Source organism: Nothobranchius furzeri, chromosome 2, assembly GCF_043380555.1.
Source record: "Nothobranchius furzeri strain GRZ-AD chromosome 2, NfurGRZ-RIMD1, whole genome shotgun sequence".
NCBI classification, from domain to species: domain Eukaryota; kingdom Metazoa; phylum Chordata; class Actinopteri; order Cyprinodontiformes; family Nothobranchiidae; genus Nothobranchius; species Nothobranchius furzeri.
Genome location: NC_091742.1, coordinates 82,223,427 through 82,244,053, shown reverse-complemented (window position 1 = coordinate 82,244,053; position 20,627 = coordinate 82,223,427). Strand labels below are relative to the sequence as shown.

The 20,627-nt window shown below is 41.3% G+C and overlaps 1 protein-coding gene across 2 annotated transcripts in view; it reads right to left on the bottom strand.

The window, feature by feature from the left end:
- Positions 1 to 20,627, bottom strand: part of sema4f (sema domain, immunoglobulin domain (Ig), transmembrane domain (TM) and short cytoplasmic domain, (semaphorin) 4F) — an 85,091-nt gene that overhangs the window by 46,776 nt on the left and 17,688 nt on the right. Inside the window, exon 1 of one of the 2 annotated variants that reach the window (XM_054747423.2) lies at positions 3,000 to 3,786. The exons of the other annotated variant lie outside the window; for it this stretch is intronic. The gene's annotated coding sequence lies outside the window, so the exon portion shown is untranslated. Of the gene's footprint in view, positions 1 to 2,999; positions 3,787 to 20,627 lie in introns of those variants that run through there. 2 annotated transcript variants of the gene reach the window in all.

Here is a 20,627-nt window from a genome sequence, read left to right as displayed (position 1 = left end):
CGCTGACTATTGTACATCACACATCATAACGCCGAGTTTGTCATAAACATGGTAACTGAAGTGGAGTTCGCTGCGGCCGCTTGTGTCCCGCTTATCTCCGGCATGGGAGCCAGTGTACCATGCAGGTGGGATACGCCAGTCCAAGGAGCCCTTCTTAGCTTCTTGGGTTAGCTAAGTTACACTGCGTCATTTGTTCCAACCATCGGTTCCAACCTTGTTCCAAACATTACAGCCTCACCCTTAGCTCCACCTCTTTTCCCCTTTTTGCAATGTCTGGGTGTGACGGGACATGTGACACGGTCAAAATGGCGGTGGTGGGAACCTCCCATTTGGGCACAAAACGTATAATTCGAGTCTATGGACACATTGTCAAGTATGTATGTCGATGGGTATTAAGCATGTCTTCAGCAGCTAACAGAGTCTTTTCTACCTCATTTATCGGAGAAACTCAGCTTTTAATTTGGTGGAATGCCCGTCTTCATGATAATAACACTTATATATTTCTTCAACGCCCCGGGTTGGTTGGGATTTTTCCATGTTTGAGGCTATGATCACCTACTGTTGATTTCTTGTTGAGGTAAATAACTTCAAAGACACACCTGCTACACACACACACACACACACACACATACTGAGTCAGGCAACAATAAAATGTCTAAACAGATCAGGGTGTGTGTCATGTGGTAACAACAGATCAGTACAAAGTCACAATGGTTTAATGTCAAATGTAGATCACGTTTTGGACCATTTGATTTTGCTGCATCAGAATCCCAGCACAAGCTGCTCCCACAGCGTGATTGACCATTATCCTCACAGCTCATTAAAGCAGACACACCACTCCAACCAATTCTGTAAGGTCATCAGACAATCGTAGAAGCAAAACTACTTCCGTGAGAACTTCTTTTACCCCATCAGCTCACTCGTCTGCTCTTCACAGACACCTGGGAAGTGTTTTAGCGGAGAGGTCTGTTTACAACTTCCAGTGCTTTTATCAGAGATTGTACATTAAGGTACTTCTCATGTTTACTGCATTAACTCAAATAGGCTGAAACCTGGTTATTTAGCAGGTGAAATGAGTAAATGAGCTATATTTGAACAAGAAAAGTGTCATTGGGTCCAAATGAGAAACAAAAAGTTGATAGAAGTTCCAGAGGATCAAGAACTCTGGATCCTAACATTTAGAGCTCTGTTCTGATTTTACACAAGTGTCGGCACAGACAATGGACGGACGATCCACGCTGTTTGCTGTAGGTTTTCTGAAGCCCAGTGGGCGGTTTCCACCCCCTCCATCTTGGCTGCGTCCCACGTGTTGTCACTACCCAAAAAACACAAAAATGGAGCTTAGAGGGGGGCTGTGAGGGTGGGGACAGATGGTTGACACCCATCAGACTCTGAGCTGGTGTAGCTACGAGCTAACTGAGCTAACCTGAAGCTAACGGAAGTTGGCAGTTGAGCATCTCTGCTACCCCATCTTCCAGGCTCTAAGACTTTTATCGTGAGGCTGAAGCTTTTCCTGGACTAAGCAGGAGGCATGGACGTAATTTTCACTTTAGAAGTGGGGGAGACACGGTGGGGGGGTGGGGGTTACAGTATGTTCTAATGGGAAACAGGCTTCAACACAAATGGTTGTTTTCCGCTTGGTCCTAGAGCTCAACCAGTGTCATTTTAATATAGCGTAATATTGTTTCTGGATGGTAAAACGTGCAGGGTCAAAACTTGACTTTGGAAAAAGTGTGTGTGTGTGTGGGGGGGATGTCCCCCTTGTCACCCCCCAAAATTACGCCCATGGCAGGAGGCAGCCGCATCTGACACCTGTCAGTCACGACCCTGATTATTCACAATTTCAAGCTTTAATTACATCTAAATGGATGACTTAAAAAATAAATCGTCCCCTGTGACTGATCACAAAACGCCATCAACAAGTCTCACTTTTACAGAAAAGAGTTCCATCCAACTCGCTGGTTTCACACTTACACCACAGCTGTGAATGTATTCATTTTTCTGGGGACGACTGCATTTAACTGCACAAATTATGACATTTCTGGCATACTTCACATTGACAAGGAGTGTGTTTCTACACGGTGGACCGCACTGAGATGTTTGCACATATGTGGTATTAAAATATGCAAAACCCAGGAAGAATTATCAATAAACATGTTGCAAAACAAGAAACCCAAACATCCTACTTTTCACATCACATTCAGTGTGTCAATATGTGAATATTTATGTGTCACAACAACAAACTTCCAGAGAAAACCTGAATGTCTCTGAAACAAAAGCAGCGTGTGGAAAGAGCTGCAAACCACGGCTGTTTAGCACTTACTTCAACAGCTGCTTTAACATGGATAAACATCAGCATTGAGAGGAGCGACTGCATGAAACTAATTATTACTAACTTGGTTTTTCAGTGCACTGGTGCGAATTTCAATAATCGGACGAAAATGTGATGAAGTGCAGCCAGAGAAAGCACCCAACAGATGAACGAGCATGCATGTGAGCGTGTGTGTGTGTGTGTGTGTGTGTGTTCAGCCTTGAGACAGTGATGACACTCATTTTGCAATTAACCTGCAAGCATAGTAATCCTAAAACAGGTGAGACTTCATGGACAACACACAAAAACAAACACTTTAAGCCCTTGTGGCCTTGCAGGATCTATTAAACACACACACACACACACAGAGACAGCTCTGCGTTCTCAAGAACTCAGTTCTCCAATGTTAATGGCATTTAGAGGATTAATAAAACAGTGGGGGTGAATTCAGGAAGACGTTCCAGGAGGAAGAAGGAAGAGGTGAGACAAAGTTCAACCTTTACCTTAACAAAACAGAAACACACTCATAAGGAGAGAAAAAAATCGGTGGATCGAATTACAAGAATGAATTTTTTCAGTAATCACGGGGTTCACATTAACACCTGTCTGCTGCTGCAGTCATTATCACAAACAGAGCTTCGGCTTCTACATATAATCTTTTAATCTTAAGAAAACATTCAGCGTTTACCTTCCCCTCTCCGTCACCTTCCTGCTACACACCTGTGTCACTCATTTTGATTAGATGTCGTCCTGAAATTGCCTCCAGCCTGACACGTGAAGCCAGAATTCCTACAGGAGGGAGGTGGGAGGGGCAGTTTCTCAACATATTCATTGTATATTAAAACTAAACCTATCCAAAACAATCATCTCCATCCTTTTCAGTTTTTATGAAGAAATGTGTTTACATCTCGTGTTAAAATAATGCAGCAAAGTGAGTCGATTGTGAAACAACAGTGTAATATATAAAATAAATGTATAAATATAAGCCTGAATGCTCAAATTTAAACAAAAAATGCAAAAGAGGAAACTAAATATTTAGATTTGTGCTAATTTGTGAGATGAGAGAGACCTATCACATTAAAAGCTGCGTACAGATCCCCTGTTTAACATCTCAGTGTCTTTAATGGTTAGATTGCAAGAGTCTCTTTAACTGTGGAGAGACAATCTCCAGCTCTAAAATGTGATACAGTTGATATCTTCCAGTCTTTATTTTAGTAAGCTTCTTCTGATTTAAAGCAGTTTGAATAAAAAATTTAGATAAATATTTAGTTCAAAACCTCTACATGTTTTTATAAAGTTGAAGCTTCTTACTTCATGTATTTAGATTTAATTGTAAATATTTAGACTGACTTCTTCTGCATTTAAAAATGAATGAAAAAATAAGATTTTAGTCAAATTTATCATATTTATTTCAGAATATTTGGATAGTAATTTATATTTTATTTTACTCAAAATATTCAACTTTCTATATTTTTTATTTCTTTAGATCTAACATATTTAGAGTAGATTCAGAATATTTAAAAATGTCTCCATTATAATTGATTCTACATATTTAAATTTATTTTCACATATTAAATTCCAAATCTAAATAATTAGATTCAATAGATTTATTTTGGAATACAATTTTTTTGTTTTTAACATTGATTCTATAAATGTAGATTTCACTTCCTGTATTCAGATTTAATGTAAATATTAAAATTTCATTTTATACATTTATTAGATTGTTTTTCTACATTTTAATACAACATTGAACTTTTCTAAAAGATGTGATGAAAAAAGTCACTTTCACACCCATTTATGTATTTATGGTGTGACAAAAATGTGTAACTACAAAAATACCAAATAAAACAAAACACTGAGTTACATGTTTTTATTTACAATGAACACCCTATAGGAGAAATCTAATCTCTTTTCTCAGCCTCTCACATAATTCACTCTTGACCCAAAGTCAATAATCCCTACTCCCTACGTGACACAGAGACAGCAGGAGATTCCTTGCTAACTGCTTTTGTTTACACTCACGGATAAACATTTGTGTAAACAAAGCAAAAATTGAGATTTAGTCCCAGAAACCGCACCAGTCTTTTGGTTTCCGAGTCTGCTCTGCTGTGATATGAATGGAAGAGTTCAGTTATATATTATCTCTATTTGCCTGTCTGGTTAAGATGATGTCAGCTTGACATTAGGAAACATCAGGCGTTCAGAGAAAGGACAACAATATTCTGAGCTTTCTCTGCATATTTAACATTGTTGTTTAATATAAATATAAACATCTGTGTTTAACCTTTGAACTTCTTAACAAAAGAAAATAAATTTGTGTTTTTTTTTTCTCTTTTTTGCACACTTTTGGGAATAAGAGTAATAATGTGTTGTTAGTAGGATTGGGAATCGAAAAGTTCCCATTGTTTCAATTCCTAGGAATCGTTCACCACTTTGGCAAGCGATTCCCCTCACTAATCCCAGTCGGCATGAAAGACGTCACTGCGCACGTTGCGTGGCTTATGGAAGCAGGATACATGATGTCTAAGCGGCACAAACGCTCAAAAGTTTGGTTAGTTTTTACAAGAAAGCATGACAACAGGGTAACTTGCAATAATTGCAAAGCAGAGGAAGCGTTACGAATGTACAAAAGCCTTTGGGCATGTCTTGACCCGCTCCAGACTAGTTAACTTCAACCAGCAGCAGGGGTGACGTTCACACGCCCTCTCCTGTTAATACTGCGGGTAACTAATCAGCTAACACTGTTTATCATGTTAGCGTCATTAGCCTGATATACACACCTCCACACTAGCAGACTCCAGACACAAAGATGACCTGTGGTGAGATTTGTCCCACTCTACTAAAACTACAGCAACACAGCACCGAACCAGAAGATGACTCTGCCTTCACAGGGAGCTTAAAGGAGAACATTTGGAATGATATTTACAACCGATACAGGTACAAGTGATTATTTATCATAAATAAGCTGACAGTTATAATGCAGGAGCTGTGCGCAGTTAGTTTTTTGCCACCTGTTTAACTACACTGGAATTGACAAGGGAATTGGATCAATAGACAGAATGGACAATGCCATTGATACTGATGAAAACTTATCCATTCCCACCTCTAGTTCTTAGGCAAAATCATGTGCAAATGATATAGTTAATGTATGAATAAAGCATGCTAACAGTATTTATTTAATTAATTATTTGTCAGTCAGGTGCATGCTTTATTATTACATTAAAGGCATCATTAGCTGACAGAAATGAGAAGTGTTACATGAGAAATAGTCTGAGCATGCAGGAAATACAACAAACCTCCAAAGTTAAAGACAAGTAAGAAAAATAATGCAGGTTTTTATGTTTATTTGCAGCATCCTCATGATGTAAATACCTAGATGGGAAGTATGTCTCCCCTTTTTAATCTGTATTTAAAACAACAACGTGGAAGCTAAAATTGTTACATTTATAGTAAATCGTGTCAGGGACACATGGGGACATGAACATGCACCATGTGTCCAACAGCACAATAGTCTATTCTGATGAGATTCTGTTAAGCTTAACAGAACTGTGATGAGACAAATTGAGGTTACACTGAGCACTGCAACACGCACGCGCACACACACACAAGCACACACAGAGAGAGAGAGAGAGAGAGAGAGAGAGAGAGAGAGAGAGAGAGAGAGAGAGAGATCCATAAAGTCTGGAGCTAAATGTCCCTCCAACTTTCTATTTTATGTTTTTACACCTTTTTCCTTGAGTGAAACAAACACAAAATAAGCGTGTTCATGTGTGTGTGTGTGTGTGTGTGTGTGTGTGTGTGTGTGTGTGTGTGTGTGTGTGTGTGTGTGTGTGTGTGTGCACGGATCCAAAGGCCATTTCCCATAATGCCTTGCAGCTCCAGGGTCTTTGCGACATCATTGTCACTCTGGGCGATGAGGGGAAACAAGGAGGCGGGGCTTTCCTTCCTGACACCATCTCCAATACAATGGCGAGATCCTCTGTTTTGGGTTGTGCAGGAAACCTCTCTAATGGGTTTAACTAAGTTCTGTGTGTGTGTGTGTGTGTGTGTGTGTGTGTGTGCGTGCGTGCGTGCGTGCGTGCGTGTGTGTGTGTGTGTGTGTGTGTGTGTGTGTCACGATGGTCGACTGGGTACGGGAGTTGAGCTTGGTAAAGATGTTTGATGTCTGGATTATTTGGTAGAGAACTCTGATCATGGGTTTCAATGAAACGATGACTGAGTGAAGAGCCGGTGCGGCGTCTTCCATATATAGGCTTGGGTGTGACTGGGAGAGTGCCGGGTCTTCCCGCGAGGAGCATGCTGGGAAATGTGGTCCAAGATGGAGGCCGATTAGCGGGGGTGGGGCCGGTCCGGGGGCTTGGGTTCTGACAGGGTGTGTGTGTGTGCGTGTGTGTGTGTGTGTGTGTGTGTGTGTGTGTGTGTGTGTGTGTGTGTTCCACAGTTTTTAAGAACTTCATTTTCCCTGATTATTCTTCGAAGGAAAGTGGAGAATACAAGAAGGCATGGATCAAAGATCTACAGAGAACAGGAAGTGGTACTACATCTAGAGAGCAGGTGGTCTCGTGGCTGCAAACAACAACGAGAAAACAGAAGCAGAGTTTCCTGTGCAAGTATCGCAGATAAAAATAACAATGATAAAGGCTCACCTGTATTTACCAAATGTCATGTCATCAGAGATAAGTAAAAAAAAAAATCCCAAATAACTATTTAGCACCAAATCTGCATGGACCAACCCAATCTTTTATCACATTTCCAATTAAAATGAATTAACCCGATTCTTCTTCTTATTGTTTATAGTGAAACCAGACCAGCTCATGCAGGGTTGGTGACTAGAGCCTTTAGGGGTGTCCAATCCTGGTCCTGGAGGGCCGGCGTCCTGCATGTTTTAGTTTGAACTCTGTTTCAACACACCTGATTTCAATCAGCAGCTAATTAATAGGCTTCTGCAGGGCCTGATGAGCTGCTGCACAGGTGTTTCAACCACTGAATCAAGCCTGTTGGAGCAGAAAAACCACAAAACCTGCTGGATACCGGCCCTCCAGGACCAGGATTGGACACCCCAGAAATGAGATAAGAGGAACAAGTCTCCAGTCATGGTGATGCAACGTTAGAATAAAGTAGGTATGCATCAGGTGACTGTAAGACCTAGGCCTAGTCCACACGTAGCCGGGTTTTTTTTAAAAACGAATACCCCCCCCCCCTCCAAAAACTTGCATCCACACCACCTCGTTTTAAAAAAAAAACTCTGTCCACACTTACCCGGATAAATACGTTGTTAAGGACATGCCAGACCTGTAGGCGGCAGTACTTCCCCGTTCTTAACCTCGTCCTTCGTCTGTGGTCTTCAGCAAGGAGCAGTAATTCCGCTTGCAAAAACAAACAAGCAGAAAGCGCTTGGACAATTGATGGATCGGGTAGTGACAGAGCGCAGCTCTGAGGGCTTCCATGATGTCGGCTAGTGTAAACACAGGTCGCACACGTGATGTCAGCATTTTTTTGTCGCGGAAAGTGACGTTGCGGACCTTAAAACTCCGGTTTTGTCTGTCCACACGCAGACACCCAAAACGGAGAAAACACAGATCTTCACTTTGGCCAGAGTTTTTAAAAAGATCTGTTTTCGTGTGAAAAAACTCCGTTTTCGTGTGGATGACAGGCCAAAACGTAGAAAAATATCTACGTTTTGGCAGATCCCCGGCTACGTGTGGACAGGGCCTGAGTATTTATGTGGGATGTAACATACTGCTTATTTCCTCATAACAGCAGAGTGTCTGTCAGATATTCTGCAGCAAGAAAAGAACTTTTTAAAAACTTGATTTTTACACAAATGTTTAAGACATGTTTGCTCCTTTTCCTAATCACTACTCAGTGTGACTCGGTTAGGTTTGGTTATGTTGGACAGTCATTTCCAGCAGCACAGGTCGGTGTTTTCCCACTACTCTTCAGTACCTGCTTCGTTGTGGTTCGAAACGTATCGAACTATTCTGAAAACCCTGCTGGTCACCGACTGGCTAATGGCAGTGGTTGCTCCAGAGTCTTCTGCCTGCTGCCTCGATGCTTGTTTCCAGGTCCAGTGTCTGACAAAAGCCAACGACTGAGCAGAATGACCATCACCACTGTTGTGTAGTGTCGTGTTTATGTGTGACATACAGACCCCCTTGTGCTACTTTAGTGTCGGATAAAGGTTGTGAGTGCCACAAGTCATCACCAGTGTCCCATCGCAGGCCCTGCAGTAATGTCGGACTCAGCGTGTTCTCATCTAAAGTTAAGGGTACCCGACACAAACTGCACAGAGGAATCCACCAGCCACCATCAGTTTCCAGATGCAGACCACGGGGGGTCCTGCTGCAAGAGATTATCGTTTTCCAAATGTCACTGGCTATTTGATTAGGGGCTTAGATCACCACATAGTTCCCGTGTGCGCCTGCGTCTGCAGCCCTACCCTATAGGATGGGTTAACAAATGAGCAAATTTCACACACCAGCGTGACAGCTAGTGGGACTTTACTTAAAAAGCTTACAAAACAGAATCTGTTCTGTAAGCGTGTGATGCTTAAGTGAGGAGGCTAACAAAGCTTATGGTAAAATGCATCTGAACAAACGTTCCACATTTATGACTCCATCATGTTGCTAAAACATGCTGATTTGATAAGGAGGAATGAGATTGACCTTAAAGAGCTAATGAAGTCATACCATATCATGCGGCCTTACATTAAATCAAGTCTTATTAAAACGTTGCAGACAGAAACAACAAATAAAACATCTTTAACATTTTCACACAGACCAGCTCCACTAAAGCAGAATAGAATAACGCCTGATTGGTCCAAACAAGTCGTAAGGGACGGGCGTTCCTGCTGATGATGCTTTAATCCTTTGTTCAGTTTTGTCTTGCATGCATATTTTTGCACTATTTGTTTACCATTGCAGAAAAATCCAAGTGCACACATATATCAATCAATCTGGTGCTAAAATCAGTGCAAAAATAGCCCCACAGTCCTCGAGTGTGCCCGGCCTCACTACTCAGTACTTTAGGAAGTAAGAACAGAATTTTTGATTAGGACAAATGTGAACAAACGCGTTTGAAAAGCCGCCCATACCACATTGTGATTTATTGTCATGACTTAATAAATGCAAGAGCAAAGAGGTATGACTCAGCAGCAGCCAGTCACGGGTGAGGTCCTTTGACTTCAGCTGCTTTCTGCTGCAGATCCACCATTCAGAACAGAAACGAGACACGTCAATGCAGCTGGGCAAAGGAAAAGACCGACGTGAAGTTCTGAGATACGTCATGTCGTCACGTCTTCCTTTTGCCCGAGGAGACACAGTGGAGAGCTGCTGTGTTGTTATGTAATCAGCACTAAAGATCACTCGTCTGTGTGTGTGTGTGTGTGTGTGTGTGTGTGTGTGTGTGTGTGTGTGTGTGTGTGTGTGTGTGTGTGTGTGTGTGTGTGTGTGTGTGTGTGTGTGTGTGTGTGGACAGAGATAGTGAGAAACGACACACACACAGCAAAGAGCTTTAACACTGACATGGACTGAACCAGCTTACACTGAACTTATAACCACTGCTGACCTTCCAAACAGAGGCAGTCCATCCCTCTGCTGCCTTTAATTTTCCTGACCGTCAAATCAAACAGAAATAAATCCCTCCCTTCTTTGCCTCCATCACTTTCTGCCCCCCACTCAGGAAAAAAGCTAAAGTTAAATCACCGTTTCTCCTCAGCATGCCCTCCCCAATGAGTAATGCTCCCCTTTCTCTGTCTGTCAGGGCCGGCTCCATCCACCATGTAGGCCAGCAGGGGTGGGCCGCCTTATCTAATAAGCCCTTGTCTAACAGATTAATGTCCACTGATGATAGTCCTCCCCCTGGATCGGCTCTAACCCACTGTTTGCCGATTAAACCCAAGGGAAGAGACGGAGTGAGCTGCACACAAAAAGCGGTGAGGCGCCTCTCAAGATGCCATCAGTCTACAAGACCTTCTGACTTTCTCTCTTATCTCGCTCCTCTCGAAGCATCCACTAAGCTCGTTTCCCAGAGATCAGAAACTGTCCTTTTAACTTGTCTACATTATTACAACCTTGTCTATTCCACCTGAACGCTCAATCCGCAAACAAAACCCTAAAATGTACAAAAGATTTCTCACCAATTCAATTAAAGGAATTTGTTAAAGAGCAAGTCACCCCCTAGCAGACATTTAATCCACACAAACTTCCTGTTTGAAAAATGCACCAAAAGGAGGCGCTGCCTGGTGAACCAAGTTATACCCTGACTTCCTCGAGATTCGCTGTCGAAGGATCAGGCTGCTAACACACACACACACACACACACACCTCATACGGAGAAATGAAAGCTGGGATGGCAGCAAATTCTCATCTGTGAATGCTGCTAACCTGCTAAACCCGGTTCACACTAGCTTGCTATTCTGACCCCAACTCGCTTTGGAGGCGTGGCCGAGGCTCAGCAGCCTTTGGCACAGTGGCAGTGTAGTTTCCATCACACGTACCAGCTGATTCAAATCCAAGTGTAGTGCAGAGTGTTTACCTGAAGAGGGTGCTACACTGATGGTTTTAGGTAGAATATTTAGGTTTTAAATAAGATGCACTAAAATACAAATATACTGTATCAGCAAAAAGGTTGATTAGGGGGTGACTTGTTCTTTAATTTTTTGGCTTGTTTGGCTACTGAGACCATTTATTCATGTTCTGAGAGCACCAGAAATATCCACACAACAAGGTGTCCTGTGTGAAGCTACTGTAGCTTTACTACAATGTTAGCACTAGCCTGGGAACATAAAAGGTGGAGATTGTATTTCTTTTTTTTATTTTGTTCTCCTTGTCTTCTCGACAACAATGCTTGGTGTTTGGAAGGCAAAGGTTTTAACACTTCTATTGAGAATCCAACGCTGTAGCAGGAAGCTTCAAAGCAATGCTTGTGCACACAAACTGAAAAGAGATCACATTTAAAACATTTCTGTGCCTTTAAATGTTCTTGGAACAATCCCTTTGTGTGCAGACTCAGAAATTTCCTGCTAATTGTATTTGACTTTCCTGCATGATGCTAAAGCACCATTGCATAAGCAAGATAGCACAAAAACAGAAGATCATATACATTTAAAAGCAGTAACTTTCTGATTAGTGGGTGAAAAACAAGGTTTTTATTCACACTGACAATCAGAAGGAACTGTTTTAATCTCTTTTACCCCCTACCCTTATAATCCACACAAGGCCTAAAATCCCTTATCTTAGCTGAAGCAGCTTCACACCACAGACCCCTCGTTTACCTCCTCAACGATCATGTGTCCCACGTGTTTTTCATTGTGTTTTTGTGCAATAAACAAGCAAATTTCTAAATAAAAGCAAACAAGGACGAACAAACCGTTAGTAAAAGCAAACTGGTTGCATTTTAGTGACGCTGCATTGCCAATTCCTTGTGCAGTGATTTTTGCATTTCTGTACAAAGGAAGCACGCAAACATGCGGTTGCACCTGTATGAGGGCATTCACCTGGAGGGAGGAGCTTAGGTTACACCTACTCTTTAATAACAATGAAAGAGGAGCTTCCTTTAGCTGTGGAAAAAACAACATGGGAGAGATTCAGACCAGAGCAGACTACTACTGGTCAGCTTCAGTGTGTGTGTGCGTGCGCGTGCGTGTGTGTGTGCGTGCGTGTATGTATGTGTGTGTGTGTGTGCATTAACATGAATACTTAAGAGTCTACACAGGGTTGAATTTAGCTGGTTTGCTCCAAAGCAAGATTAATGACTCTAAGCTCATTCCTGGTAAATGCTAAAATCTTTGTGTGTTTGAATGTGTGCATTTGTGTTTGTGTTTGTGTGTGTGTGTGTGTGTGTGTGTGTGTGGTGTGTATGGCTGACCTAACAAGGAAAGCTTTGTCCTTGGATGTCTTTTAGCTGTAAATCAACATGACGGGGAAGAGTTAGAGTAGATTTGGAGGCTGCATATTTAAGTAGCAGCAACATCAGACAAATACTCAGAGCTGCATGTTCTTATAAGGGCTTGGGTCAGAAAACGACTTCAGCTCCCGAGTATGAAACAAAGCATCTGTTGCCATAAACTTCCATGTCTACATTATTTTCATAACACTAGCTATACCCGTTGTTGGACTTCTCTATCAGGGCTTGATAGCTTTGAGGCCTGTGTTGCTTCATACTGGTAGGCTGTGCAGAAACACACACATAAAACAATCAGACACAGTGTTTAAAAAGGAAAAAAACCATTTAAAAATACTATGGCATACACTAAATGTAAGATTCTATTTGAAACAAACATATTTAACAAAGTCAAATGTATTGATGTGTCCTTATCTAGATGATCTATTAGAATGTGGCTGAGTCACCAAAAGTTGGGGAAATCTTCAGCATTATTCTTGGTGCTGCTGTGCTCTTTGTAGTAGTTCTCAAGATGTTCACCTGCATCCTAAAGCTCGGATCACACGACTTTAAAATTGGCAGATGATTTTTAAATATTGAGAGGCTATCTGCGGTCGCCATCGTTAATGGTGGACTGCTGCAACGAGCCAGCTTATGTATACGCATGAGGTCCACAAGGCACTTTGCATTGACTATTTATGGCAGTAAGTGGGCGTGGTGAGGGCAGGACGTGACTAAAATGCATCTGAGAAACATTCTCGTTAGTCTCCGATTTATGAAACGTGCAGCTGTGCGTACGCCATGTTTGATAGGTCACAAACCTACTTGGCGTAAGTACATTTTTTTGCTGAGCTTAAGTACGGTTTTAGTAAGGATTCTACGCAATGTTTGATAAATGAGACCCCAGGTGATTTCAAGCTGCACAGTGAATGAACCTTGTTCAGTTTCTGAGCGGAACAAAATCACGAAATAGAGTTGACTTGTTGATGCCACAATTTCCATCTGTGATCAATTGTACCTGCAGCTTCTGGCACCATAACCAAATGGAGAGTTACCATGGACGAATGGCAATGCAAAGGTAAAATAAGTACAATGCATTGTCTGGCAGCAATAACACGGAAGAGTAAGGTCAGCCACCGATTTGAAGAGGTCAGCCTTTTGAAGTCATCTAAATTAAAGCTCCTGAAAATGTAAATAACACATTTTTAGATATCTTATATTTCATTTCTATAAAAAAGGTATTTCCAGGTTTTACTGAACACCTCACTGTTCCAAGTACAACAACGACATGTAAAACCTCCCTGCACATTCCTGATGCAAATGACCCCAGCAGTCTAAAAACAAACAAAACCACACTGTGTCATCCAGTGTGACACTGAGTGTGTGTGTGTGTGTGTGTGTGTACACTCAGAAATACAAAGAAGCATGACCAGAACATGTTATCATACACTCAACAAGGGATTTTATTTCACCATTCAAGCTTAGAAAGGTCATTTGTAAAACTCTCCCTAACCAGACAAATATATTAAACTGCTGCCATTTTTGTTGTTTAAATAGTGCATGTGGTGAGGATTAATACTGTCAATACAAGTAGTTCTATATCGTGGTAGGAAACTCCAGTCCTAGAGAGCTACTATCCAGCATGTTTTAGAAGTTTCTCTGCTTCAACACACCTGGTCTTAATCAGCAGGGGTCTCATTTATCAAACATTGCATAGAATACTTACTAAAACCATACTTAAGCTCAGCAAAAAAAAAAAAAAAGTATTTAAGCCAAGTAGGTTTGTGCCCTATAAAACAGGGAGTACGCACAGCTGCACGCAATGTCCACTTTATAAATCAGAAACTACCTAGAAAGGTTCTCAGCTGTTTCTGGATCACAACCCGCCCTCCACACGCCCACTTTCTGCCATAAATGGTCAATGCAAAGTGCCTTGTGGATCTCATGCATATACATAAGCCGGCTCGTAGCAGCATTTCACCATTAACGATGGTGACCGCGGATCAAGGAAGCGCTATTTCACCAAAGCAGAAACTGAGGTACTTGTGAGGCGGAAAAATTAGGGGGTGGGGGGTGGGGGGTGGTTTGCTTGTTCTGTGAGCACATGAAGCGGTGCAAGTGATAACTCTGCTGGAATTGATAATTATACCCTTCTCAGCCCTGCAGGTGCTCTCTATGTCCAAAAGGTGCGTAAGCCAGATCCTTGGTCAACTTAAAGTTGCGCACATTTTTCCGCTGCTTTTTTTTTATAAATCCCAAAGTTTGCGTGGAAAGTTGCTTACGCAGTTTTCCAATCCCGTTTTGTGCGTAAGCTAGCTTTAGAAATGAGACCCCGGGTGATTAACAGGCCTGATGAGCTGCTGAACAGGCAAATCAACTGTGTTGAAGCCAGGAAACAACTAAAGCGTGCTGGACAGTGGCTCTCCAGCAGGGTTTCCAACCCCTGTTCTATACGAACAGCAACTAAGAACACAGTTTACTGATGAATGCATAATGACACAGCAGATTCTCATACATGCATGTTTTTATGACAGGTCTCTTTCTTATTTTAGACTTGAAAGTAACAGTTAACCCTAACCCTACTAATAAAACCACTTTTATTCTGTAAGGCTCTTTGAATTGCATCAGCTGGATGAAAAGTGCTTTATAAATAAAATTTGATTTGATTTAAACTTCAGATGATACAAATATGCTTTTCCCACAAAAACTCAAACTCCAGTGGATTTAGGTTAAGTGTCATTGCATGCATTATTCTAACACAAAGACAGAGCTTTAATAAATCACACCACTCACTATCATTAGCAACCAATCAATCTTTAGCATTTTGCATAGTCATGAAAATCTGCCTGGTTTTTGCTGGTTTTATTGCATTTCCATGTTTTAGTGTTTCTGCTGAAAGCCTTGGGGTTACATTGATTACATAATTGAAAAGAACTCTATAGACTGTGGCAAGTTAGAAGATGTAGATTTGCCTTTCTACATCTCGGTGGTTCATATGGCATGGTTTATTAACTAGTGAAGAGAGGAATGTTTACACTGGCAGGTAGATAACAGCTCCCTTGGTCCTGTAAGTAAAACATTAATTATGTTAATCATTTATTATGCCAATAAAGTAGATAAAACACCCAACCGGTCTGAGAGAATTTTGCAGCATCTGCTAAGTGTGTAACAGGCTAACATGTCCCTCCTCCTGTTCTTATACACTCTTTTTGTGCACAACAACCTCCCTTCATTAACCTTTCTATGTGTGTGTTTCAATCAGGCCCCCACAATGCAGCTCTGAAATTGAGTCAAACCCGGAAGTGAAATAAATTGCAGTTCCACCCTCATCCGCTGGGGGCTGGTGTCAGAAGCGAGCAAATCCTCATTGACTCCCATGTTTAAAATACCAATTTCACAGCAGAAATAAACATGTTTACAGCCTGGTACTAGAACATGTTTTTGGTTTAAATGATCTAGTTTACACTCATGACAACTGTGAGGGGGTGAATTTTTTTCTCACCCTTCTGTTTAAGTGTATTAAAAGCCTAAAATTCTGTATAATTAATGAGCATCAGACCCACGTGACCACAGAGCTAGCTCCGTGGAAAGGCCTCAGTCTGAGCCTCGGCCTGGCCTGGAAACTGTTCCGGGATTTTGAGTCTCTGTGTGTGTGTATTCTTTTTTGGATATTTTTTGTGCAATTGTTGGGCAAAATGACTTGCTGTCATTGTCCATATATTTATGTCGATGGTTTCAGTAAGAGCAGTACACACACACAGCTAACATAAGCAGTACATTACCTCAGTGTTTCATTAAGCTACGACCTCCCTGCTGCACAATACAACCAGCACACAGGATTTAGAAAAACTCATTATCAAAGTAAGGTTCAAAAGTTAAAGCTTATTAGCTGTTGTCACGCCTCTACAGTGCCTCTTAAGCACACACACACACACACACACACACACACACACACACACACACACACACACACACACACACAGGATGACTTCCCCATATGTCAAGTAGGATAAGTCCACACAACCTTTAAGAGTCTTCTTTGTTTACTTTTATTTCCCTTTGGTTTAGAAGCTAATCTCTACATAATGACACCCAAACAGCCCATTTACTCTTTTCCATTCAGGTCTTTATTAGTTTAGCAGCTGAGGATTTTAACTTGATTAATACAACTGTGTAAGTCCACACGCCTGTGGTGAAAACACCTATTTATGTTGGTTGTGCTTATAAGGTAAGCACAAATGTGCAAAGGAGACCAGTTAACAATGTTATACATGTTTAGTGTTTAAAGTTATAATTCAAAAGGAGAGGTAATTGTTTTATATTCTAAAAACTAAAATGTGTTTATTATTGGGATAGATTTTTTAACACCTCTGCAGTGGTCTAGTGTAAATGAAACAACCCCTGGGAAGAAAGCTCTGGTGCTCCTGTTTCAGCTGTAATGCTGTGTTAAATGCGCTCAACAAATAAAATGGTATGGAAAGTAAAACTTCGCCAGAGCAAAGGGTAGCAGAAGATGGCAAGGTTTTTATTTCCTGATATTCTGACATCTCTCCTCTGATTGGCTAACAGCAACACGACTTTACCACGACTTCATTTTCTTTCCAACGTTTATGTTAAATCTTCAAAAATAACACAAGCCTGAAGCAGTTCTGCTGTGTGGTGAAGTTTCTAATGCTAACAGTTAGCTTCTATTGGTCTCTTCTGGATGCTAAAACAACAGCCTTCCCTGTTGCAAGTCAAGATGGATCCATGAATGTTAATTTGACATTATGCCATGCTAATGTCACAGGCTTTTAAGTGCTTCCTCGTCTATGTTCTATCAGCGACTAATGCAGGAAGTAGGGGTAGAAGACTATTTTCATGCTCGCCTGCAAGCTAAACTCAGTGACTGGTTGAATTTTAAAAACAATAACAGTTAAGATAAATGCACATTTGTCTCAATAGCCTTGTGGTGTCCAGCAATGCAAATGCATGTCTACTGGAATACAACCATCTATGGTTTACAGATATTCAACCACTTCTTTGCAATGGCATGTTTGCCTACATCACTGTTTCAGTCACCAGACTATTATGTTTCTTAACTTGGATAAATCATTGGCACATCCAACTGGATGGAGGTATTAGCGTTGACCTTAAACTTGTAGAGGGATTACGAGTTAACTTATCTAGCTTTGAACAGATCTAGATCCCTCAGAGGGAACCAGGTGGTTTTACCGAGGAGATAAAGAAGTCCTGCTTAACTGGAAAACGATTGAACTAATTGAGTTTTTGTTCAAATTTTCAAACATAAAATGGTTTTACCAAAAACAAGTCTAAAACTGCAAAATGTAACATTAGCAGACATTTTTAAATCAATAACAATATATTATTTTGCTCAAAACAACAAACTTAGACTTTTTTTGTTTTCAAACTGTTTAATTTTTAAATAATGTTTGTACAATTTGCTTTGTATTAGTACTGGGCAATAAATCGAAAATGTATCGTTACTGAAATTTCTGACTCTTATCTTGATCATTTTTCCCATGTCAATATATTTGATAATAAAAAATTGAAAATATGTGTGTAGATTGGCAGCATTCATGTCCCTTTCAGAAGCTGTGCCACCTCGAGTCACGTAAAAATGTGACTCGACGCGATACATGTGACAGCCCCATCTAGTGGACAACTTTTGTTTCTGCACATACCTGTAGTTATCGTCTACTTATCGTTGTCGAGGTGACATCCTCAATATATCGTGATATTAATTTTAGGCCATATCGCCCAGCCCCACTTTGTATAAAGAAAAGGTCAAATTTAAATTGCTGACTGACTCAAATACCATCCTTATGTTACAATGTTATTTCATTAAAACCTTACTTTTCAAGCACACGTCTCTCTACAGCTTTTGCATCATATCAGGCAGCATTACATTAATGAAATCTGGGCTGCAGGGATCTAATTCTCATTCTGTTCATTGTGAACAGGAACCTGTTAAATAAAAGCACTTACGCTGATGAGTTTGCCCAAGTCAGGGGCTGCTGTGTTGTCATGATGCAGTCTGACATCACACTCTGGGGTGTGAGGTCATCAGAAGCCTTTAATTACAGCTTTAAATCACAACATAGATCCTGTTGTTTCCCTGTGAAGCTGCTCTGTGTGGACAAAAATGACTAAATTCCCAGTAAGAACTGCACTATCTGGCATTTTTCCTCATACGTAAAGAAAAAAGTGAAGCTAGTGTGTTTTTCATGTAGAGCCTTGTGATGTTGATATGCTTTCTAGATCAGTGTAATAATGCTTTCACGAGGCTATCCCAGACGACGGTGCGATGCAAACACAAACACACCTTTTAGATAAGCCCGTCTTCTATTGTGATGTTAAGCTAAAAGATGAAAGTGTGTGTCTGCCTGGCATTAAAGGCCCCTCTCTCTCTGGTGTCTGTATTCCCCACGGAGTCCTGTACAGTAGTCTGTGCACATGCACACACACAGAAGTACACAAACAGGCTCAGCAGACACCTCAATTATGATAATGTGGATCAGCTTTAATGTATCCTTACAGCACGGTGGGCTTTCAGCTGTGTGGTGTGTGTGTGTGTGTGTGTGTGTGTGTGTGTGTGTGTGTGTGTGTGTGTGTGTGTGTGTGTGTGTGTGTGTGTGTGTGTGTGTGTGTGTGTGTGTGTGTGTGTGTGCGCGTCCCAGACAGCGGGAGGTGGGGGGGCTGTGGCTGCATCTCATTTAACACAGGTTACTCCCTGCAGGAAAGCAAAATGCTGAGGTACCAGCATTTCTGCACAAACATATACAGACAGCAACCTTTAAACGCTGCTAAAATGGAATCTCCACACAAGAGAAAAAAAAGAGTAAACAGGGAGATGCACCGCTCCAGGAAATGCTCTTGAAACACTTTAAAAATAAAATCTGTTTAGGGCTGCAGGATATTAGAAAAGTATGCAACTGCATTATTAAAACTGAGTATTGAGGTGGCAAGATCAGTTGCAACACACCCATGAATTATGTGAACACAATGCTAACAACACTGGGCTAGCAGAAGGCATTTGGGGGTGGGGGATCATCTCTGTGACTACGTTAACATGCAGCCAATATCCGGGTTATGATCGGGTTAAGGTCGGTATTCGGGTTTCTGAGTTGATCAGAATCACCCGTTTACAAGCATAAATAGAAAGAGTTACCCCTAACTTGCTTAACCCGATTTAAATGCGACGGTGGGGTAGCGTCAGGACGTATGGACTACGTCAAGACGCAATATGCGTCATTTCCGGTTCTTCTTGTTCCGGTATCGGTGAAAACAACATGTTTCCCAGTTCGGAAGAGATAGCGACCGCGTTTGTTTGCGCTTTAGTGCTGGTATTGACCCACCAGCAGCTCTTACCGCGACTCGCCATGTTGCTCCCAACTTGTTGTTTACTTCCGGTGTTCTGGCGCATACAAGACGTCTCGCTACTCAAAAGACCAAGATTCCTTGCGAACAGAGCATGCGCAGAACACACGCTTTGATGGGGATATCCAGATATGCGTTTACACGACCAAACATTTGGGTTAGAAAAGGGTTACCCCAGGTGTAGTAACCGGGTTTTTAAAAATCCGGTTATGAGCATGTCCGGGTTTTTGGCGGTGTTTACATGGCCGTGCGGAACCGGGTTATTGTGAATATTCAGGTTTTAAAACGGTTACTGGCTGCAAGTAAACGCGCACATTGTCTCTATTTTTCTTTTTGCATGCAGGTTGTGTCTGCATTTTGTTGTAAGGCTTTGCATTGATGAGGTTTTTTTAGTTGTCGTGCAGCATGAATTGTGTGTTTTTGTTTAAATCAGTTTATAAGCAAGTCCAGACAAAAAAAATTGGATATAATGGACTACAAAAAAAAAAGGGCTGCAGTAGTTATCAATGCTCGTGATAATGAGAGAGTAATTAAAGGTGTGGAACTTTGAAAAAGTTTCTGATTATAATCAGTCACTCTGAGTTTTCCATGCAGGCTGAACATGAAAATAGTCTCCTACACCTATCTCCTCCATTATCTTCTGATAGAAAATAGACAGTGAAACTCTGGGATTAGAAAATCCTGACAGATCTATGTCACACTGTCACTTAACATTCATGGACTCACCCATCTTGATTCACAATGGAGAAAGCTGTTGTTGGATTAGTTTCCAAGAGTGCTGAGCGTGTATCAGCTAGTAGAAGCTAACTGTTAGCATTAGCAACTTCACCACACAGCATAATATCTTCAGACTTGTGGTATTTGTTGAGATAAAACATCCACGTTGCAGAGTGAAAGAGCCGTGTTGCTGTTAGCTATTAAGAGGAGACATGTCCAAATATCAGGAAATAACCTTCCAAAGCCTGCCATCTGAAGCTCAGCTGTGATGTAGCTCACTGCTAGTTCCTAGAAATGGTGCACTAGTGTTTTTTTCCCGCCCAACAATGAATTATAT